Source organism: Trichoplusia ni, chromosome 26, assembly GCF_003590095.1.
Source record: "Trichoplusia ni isolate ovarian cell line Hi5 chromosome 26, tn1, whole genome shotgun sequence".
In the NCBI taxonomy this organism is placed as follows: Eukaryota; Metazoa; Arthropoda; class Insecta; order Lepidoptera; family Noctuidae; genus Trichoplusia; species Trichoplusia ni.
Genome location: NC_039503.1, coordinates 3,649,624 through 3,657,456, shown reverse-complemented (window position 1 = coordinate 3,657,456; position 7,833 = coordinate 3,649,624).

The following is a 7,833-nucleotide window of genomic DNA, read 5'->3' as shown; positions in this document are numbered from 1 at the left end:
CACATGCACAAAGACACCCAGACTCAGGACAAGCATTCGTGGATCACACAAACACTTATCCTACACGGGGATCGAATCCACGACACGTCGCGCATAGTGTTTCTGGCGTGGTGACCTCAACCACTCGGCTATTCGTGCAGTCAAAAATTAAAGATGAAACATACAATTAGGGGCTAGTGACGTCACTTGTCGGTGAAGTGTACAGATAATTGACGTCATATGAGATTTCAACTTTATGTGTCGTCTTAATTTTTTGTTTACGCGATAAAAGAAAAAATACCTATCCAATATTCTTTGGTAATCTATCCGACGGATTAACTAGATTTTTTTAGTTAAATACCTACCCAATTTCGATTGTAAATCTACCCATCATTTTACAGACCGCGGCAGAAGTTGCTTAACCTAATGACAACAGAAACTGTATATTTGCTTGTGTAAATATTAAAGCAAGATGTTTTTTTTTTACTAGGACAAGGAATTGTATGGAAAAGATAAGGTTGTTTAAGTAAACAGATTTTGAATAGTTAAAAATGTTTTTGTCATTGTAAAATCGCTGTTTTAAACAATTCTCTCGATATTTTGATGGTAACTGTCGTGAGAATGATTCATTATTAAATGACGTAACGGTTTACTCACGCGTATTTATCGGGGTAGCCCGAAGCAGTTGAAATCGCGATCCCGCCGCGTCTGCTCATGATTAAGGACTCCGGTTGGGTCCGAAACTAGTCGGGCGATCCCGATAAATACGCATGAGTAAACCGTTGTATCATTTAATAATTCTCTATATATAAAACAATAGTCTATATCTCAATGAAACCGGTTAAGTGAGTTGGCGTCGTTATATTAAGGATTCCGTTCAAAAAAAACTAAAGAAAAATTGATTATATTATCCTACTAATATTATAAACGCGAAAATTTGTATGTATGGATGTTTGTCCCTCTTTCACGCAAAAACTACTGAACTGATTTAGACGAAACTTGGTACACTGATAGTTTATAACCAAAATTAAAACATAGGATAGTTTTTATCTGTATTTTATGTTCCTGTGGGATCATTTTCGATGTATAGCAGACGGACCCGCGGGCCAAAGGTAGTTAGCAATAAAAATATCACTCAAAGAGGATTTTTTTATCCTTACAAACTTTGATTAGGTGATGTCAATTTTTTTTTAGTAGTAATTCTATTTGTTATTTTTTAGCATCGTTTAGTTCCCTTGTACGATTAATATATATTAAAAAAGTCGAAGTCAGCAATAGTTAGCCATGTTTGCTACGGTCATAAATTTTGATTTTCTTTGTCGTTTTTTGTACGGAACCGTTTGTTTCACGTCCCGCTCATACTTAACCGGCTATATCATGAAAGAAAGTTGTGTATTCAAATGCACGGAAACAATGATAATTAAGGGCTCCCGCACACGGACCACCGGCCACAACCACAAAACGCCGCTACTGGCATATTTCCTGTACTTTTACGCAGTTTATATTGAAGAGCGAGCAGTGTCTTGTAGTGTGTGGTGTAAACTACAGTTAATATGCCTGTAGCGACGTTTTGTAGTTGTGGCCGGTGGTCCGTGTGCGATGACCCTTAGAAAATACCATTTAACACGATTTGTATTGTAAAACAAAAGATTCTGTCTTTTCTCTCTGATTGTCAACAAATTAAGTTGTTATATTATTATGATATATAGTATCAGAAAGGGATAGAACTATCAGCTATTCTCCGTTTCTTTTGGTACTTAAAAAAGGTAAACAATCTAGGTGTGTCTTTAGTCTAAAAACTCAGTTTAAAAATAAAACGCGACTACAACAATAAAGATTACCAAATGAAATGTACCACTGAAATATATCATTCGTTTATTTATTTAATATGTGTTTGTATAAAGAGACACAACAAGATTATCTTTTTCCCGCGTTTTTATACACTCACTTTTCTTGTTTGTTTGTCGTTCCGGTTGGATTTTTGCAACTCAATTTTGAGGCACTTCCCGATAAGCTAGCAGGCTGAAATTTTCACTGTAGCTTCAAAACCGATGACAATAAAATTAAAAAAATCTAAATACCCACGTTTTTAAATGTCACTCCATGAAAATTTTATCAAAATCGGTCCAACGGTTTTTATAGTTGTAAATTGCATTGTCATCGGGTTTGAAGCTACCCTGAAAATTTCAGCCTGCTAGCTTATCGGGAAGTGCCTCAAAATTGAGTTGCAAAAATCCAACCGGAACGACAAACAAGGAAAGTGAGTGTATAAAAACGTGGGATATTTTCATTTGGTTAGGTTTTGGGCCTATTTACTGTTTTCAAACGACTGCGTCGTTAGAAGTGTGTAATGTTTTTTAACTGTGCTTGATAAACATTTAATTTGTCAAACCAAGTATGTTAATAAACCAGCAATCGCTAGTTATAATTTTATTAGATTATAATTGTATTAGCGAATGTATTGCAAGTGTAAATATTTTTTAAAATGTAATAAAAATATATGTTTTTAAAAATATTCTGGTTTTTGTTTGAATATTATGTCCTATCTCTGTCATAGTCTTTGCAATAGGGATGATGACTGGGTATAAAAGAAAAAATCTCATTAGTCCCTCAGTTAGATAATTGAAAAGTATGAGACACGTATTTTTTCCTTTTTCAGAAAAACTAGAATTGACAAAGATTAACTGCTTTAAAGTTTAGGAATAGAGTAAAATTTATACTCAATCGTGACGTCACGCGTATGTTTCATTCACTGTAATTTGGTCAATATAGTTTGCGGGACAAACTAAAAAATACGTATCCATTATTATACAAAAAACTACACTGCAAATAAAAATTATCGTCATCCCTATTCTGATAAAGATGATTTGTCATGTGGGTGACTGTCGGGGTTTTTTTATTTTAATTTTATCTTGTTTTACTTTTTATATTATTAACAATTAATTCAAGTGATAGGTAACGAGGACATAAAAAATATGATAAAAAAGTATTCATTAGCTGTATATGACATTATTTTAATTACTGGTTTATCCCGAACAATTTTGAATTAAGCAAGGAACCGATAAACTTGAGAAAAATAAAAATTCCCAAATACCTATACATTTCTGGCGATTGTGCTATTTACAATTTGTGAAATTATTCATATTCTCTTAAGCATTATGTCAACACAATAATTGAAAAATCATTGTATTGACCTTGAGTGTACCGTGCGATACTGAATTTCCAATTATTGTGTAGGAAAAATGCTAAAGAGAATTGAAAATGCTATAGGGCGGGGGGAGGGGGGGGGGGCGTGATGGGGCGATGGCCCAGGGCGACAAATTCTGGGGGGCGCCAAGGTCTGAAGTTGGAGTCTCTTGCCTCTCCTGTTGCAAACCCTCAGAACTGTGCTCTACGCTAGAGGTGGAACACTTCCACCGCCAAACGTAACGCTAAAGGAAAGATGAAATTCTTAATATAATTTTACTTGGGATCAGCAAAAAACTAACACTTGATATTGCTTCCCTCAAGTGAGCGCCACAATATTTTCGCCCGAGGTGTCAGTGGCCCTTACGCCGGCACTGGAAAAGTGACGTTTTCAGGCAATTTTCATTTGATCGAATTTACCCTGAGCATTGATCAGCACGCTAGGTCAATGATTAAAATGACACGATTAATATTCTCCTAAGCATTCTGCTAACAAAACAAATTGGAATTTCAGTTTGGGGTGGGACACTCACTGTCGATACAATGAATAGGGATGATGTCATTTTTTTTGCAGTGTCCGTCGTGTAGTTTTTTGTATAATAATGGATACGTATTTTTTAATTTGTCCCGAAAACATAAATTGACCAAATTACAGTGAATGAAACTTACGCGTGTCGTCACGATTGAGTATAAATTTTACTCTATTGTTACGTCACAAGCCCCCACTCCTAAACTTAAAAGCAGTTAATCTTTGTCAATTCTAGTTTTTCTCAAAAAGGAAAAAATACGTGTCTCATACTTTTCAATTATCTAACTGAGGGACTAATGAGATTTTTTCTTTTTATACCCAGTCATCATCCCTATTCCCTACGGGGATAGCCGAGTGGTTGAGGTCACCACGCCAAGCCCAATGAGCGCGACGTGTCGTCATCTGAGTAATCTACGAATGCTTGTCCCGAGTCTGGGTCAGTGCCGGCGTAAGGGCCACTGACACCCCGGGCGAAAATATTGTGGCGCCCACTTGAGGGAAGCAATATCAAGTGTTAGTTTTTTGCTGATCCCAAGTAAAATTATATTAAGAATTTCATCTTTCTTTTAGCGTTACGTTTGGCGGTGAAAGTAATCCACCTCTAGCGTAGAGCACAGTTCTGAGGGTTTGCGCCAGGAGAGGCAAGAGGCTTCAACTTCAGATCTTGGCGCACCCCAGAATTTGTCGCCCTGGGCCATCGCCCCATCACGCCCCCCCCCCTATCGCCGGCACTGGTCTGGGTGTCTTTGTGCATGTGAATGTTTGTAAAACCCCCGCGACATAAAGATTAAATTCCTTATTGCGTGAGTCGATTTTTATAAAAAAGAAAAATTGTGTTTCCAGAATGCTTAGGAGAATACGAAGAGTGTCATTCTAATCCAATTTCCATTCATTCATCGGCTATTGTAAATTTTTCGTTTTTGTCCTTTTCTTTGTAATTGGGGCCCCTCATGTTGGGCTATAATAGCTGATCCAGTTTTATTAAACCCCGATGGAAAAAGAAGAATGCTATTTTGATGTGGATTGAGCGATTTCAATTTATTTTGTTTTGTATTAAAGATGAATTATGTGCCCAGAAGATGATGGCATGATAAACTCCGAGTCTTTAGCACGAAACTGGCTTTTTTTTTTATATGGACAACTCACACACGTTTATCTGATCCCAAGCTAAGCAGAGCTTGTGTTATGGTAACCAGACAACTGATAAATTTACTTATACATTTCTAAATACATACATATTATAGATAAATTACACCCAGACACCAGAACAAATGATCATGCTCACACAAAATTTGTCTTGGGCGGGAATCGAACCCACGACCTGCGGTATAGCAGTCAGGGTCACTAACCACTAGACCAACAGGCCCGTCAACTATTAGTAAAAGAAATTTCAAAATCGGTTTATTACATCCCGAGATTTCAACGTCACAAACTAATAAACTTTACCTCATAATATTACAATAGATTTACGCCTCTTATCATTTAACTAGTATATCTTAGTTTAATAAACCTCATTATAGATTTACTTAATGAGTAATTTTAAACACTAATTATTCAAGGATTTAGCACAAAATTCTTTGGTACTATCAAGTTATTTAGTTTGATACCATTTTATATGCTGTACTAGCTGTTGCCCGCGACTTTGTCCGCGTGGTTAGAAGATATAGGTTATAATTTATATCTGCCTTCTATCTATCTTGTAGGATTCGGTCAGCGTTTGCAATGTAAGCGCAAAAAATGTGTTTTTTACGACCTCACATTAGAAACCTCAAAAATTGTAGCCTATGTGTTATTCTGATGTATAAGCTATATTGTGGTAAAGTTTCATTCAAATCCATTCAGTAGTTTTTACGTGAAGGAGTAACAAACATCCATACATCCATACTTACAAACTTTCGCCTTTATAATAGTAGTAGGATAGATATAGATTACGAAAGCTTTAATTAGTGTGACAGTGACACACAAATGAAAGCTGTGTTAGTGCACGTCACTGTAGTTACAAGGGCTACCCATAGATGGCGCTGTACGCTAAGATGAGTTCATTTGGTTATTACGTTTTTTTATCAAAGGCATAGTGCTTGGGGTCATTACGTACATGAGGTCATCACTGGGAAGTTTGCATATAATTATAAACATTATAGAATGCAGAAAACTAAGAATTTATTCAAGGTTTTGTTATCAAACAAAGAGAATTAAATTATGACAATGTATAGTAAACACAATTTTTTATGTTGGTTCAGAGGTTAATATATACGGTCATGTGCGATTCAGTTTGTGATACTAAAGATTCCGTACAAATGTGATGAATAAATTTGGCTCGCTGCTAAGCTATAACTATTAAAATTGATCGATCGCAGGTTAAGCTATGCTTGATACGGTCGGTTCAATGATGGGTGTCCATCTATGTAATAACGAGCTCCTCCGTGTTTCAAAAGGCACGTTAAAATTATGGGTTATTAGTTATTAACACGTCCTTAACATTCGTTACAGGTAGTCAGAAGCTTGAAAGTCTGACAGCCAGTCTAACTAAGGGGTATCGTGTTGCCCAGGTAACTGGGTTGAGGAGGTCAGATAGACAGTCGCTCCTTGTAAAACACTGGTAGTCAGCTGCATCCGGTTAGACTGGAAGCCGACCCCAACATAGTTGATTAATACATTTGGGATCTACAACTTAATTTGTCACCTATCAAATTTATGACCGTCACAACGTTTCTTAAATCTCATTTCTTTTTACGGTGACGGTAATACGTCATCAGATATGTAATAATTTCAACAGTCAAGCTGTCATGATTCATAAGGGACAGCCAGACGGCTAGACGAAAAGACGGCAGGGAACCAAAGCCGAGGCCCAGTAATAGGGTTTCGCTTTTCTAATTTGCATGCGGCACCCCAAAAAAGATTTTTTTGTTTGTTTGTCCTTTTTGGGGACATAAACCGTTAAAAAAAACATGCAATCAAGAAACCTCACGGTTAAAGATATTTTTAATTTCACTTTTTTTTATTTTACCGTTTAATTGACTTTTCACAATTAAAATCGAAACTAATTAATCATTATCGTAATCGATTTTAACCAGTTAAATATTTTAACCAATTTAAACATCCATAAGTAACTAAATTAGATTTCATGGATAAGTAACAGGGCGATTGGTCACAAGTTAAGCAACGCTCGGCACGGTTGGTCCGAGGACGGGTGACCGCCTATGTTGTATTGAGTATATCTGGGCCCCGATTCTGCCGTTTGACAATGGCCGATGAATGAATGTCATTTGGAATAAATTTGAAATTATTCCTATTCTCTTAAGCATTTTGAAAATACAATAATTGGAAGTTAATTGTATTGACCTTGAGTATACCGTCCCATGCTAAGTTTTTAATTTTAGTGCTGGGAAAAATGCGAAGTGTCGTTTGGAGCCCATTTTAATTCATTTGTCGGCCATTGTAAATAGCAGAATTGGGGCTCTGTGTTTTAGAACTTTAAATGTGATGATAGCCTAATACCAAGAATAAAAATAATATTCCACAATTTTCACATAACGCCATCTAGTCTCAATAATAGACAAAACTTGTATTATGATTTATTGATAAACATATTAAACATACAGACAGAACAAATGATAGTGCTGATCACAGAAACATTTAACTGGGATGGGAATCGAACTCACGACCTCTGCTAAAGAAGTCAGGGCCACTAACCATTACCAGCAGTTTAGATTTGTTTTCCTTATAACTACTCCCACACTATTGAATTTAATCTTTATGCCGCAGGATGTTTCACAAACATTCAAGTCACATGCACAAAGACACCCAGACTCAGGACAAGCATTCGTGGATCACGTCACGTTTGGCGTGGTGACCTCAACCACTCGGCTATCCGAGCAGTCAAAAACCTATCCTATCCAAAATAATAAAAGCTGAAACAAATATTTGAAAAATAAGTGAAGTTATTTAGTGATTATCTATACTTATCTATACTAATACTAGCTGACCCAGCAAATGTTGTTTTGCCTACTAAATTATTTCTAGTTGCATTTATTTTTAATGCCACATTATAAAAAATAAAAATTTTAGTGTAAGCAACCCTTATCACTTAGGGGTATGAAAAATAGATTTTGTTCTATTCTCAGACCTACCCAATATGT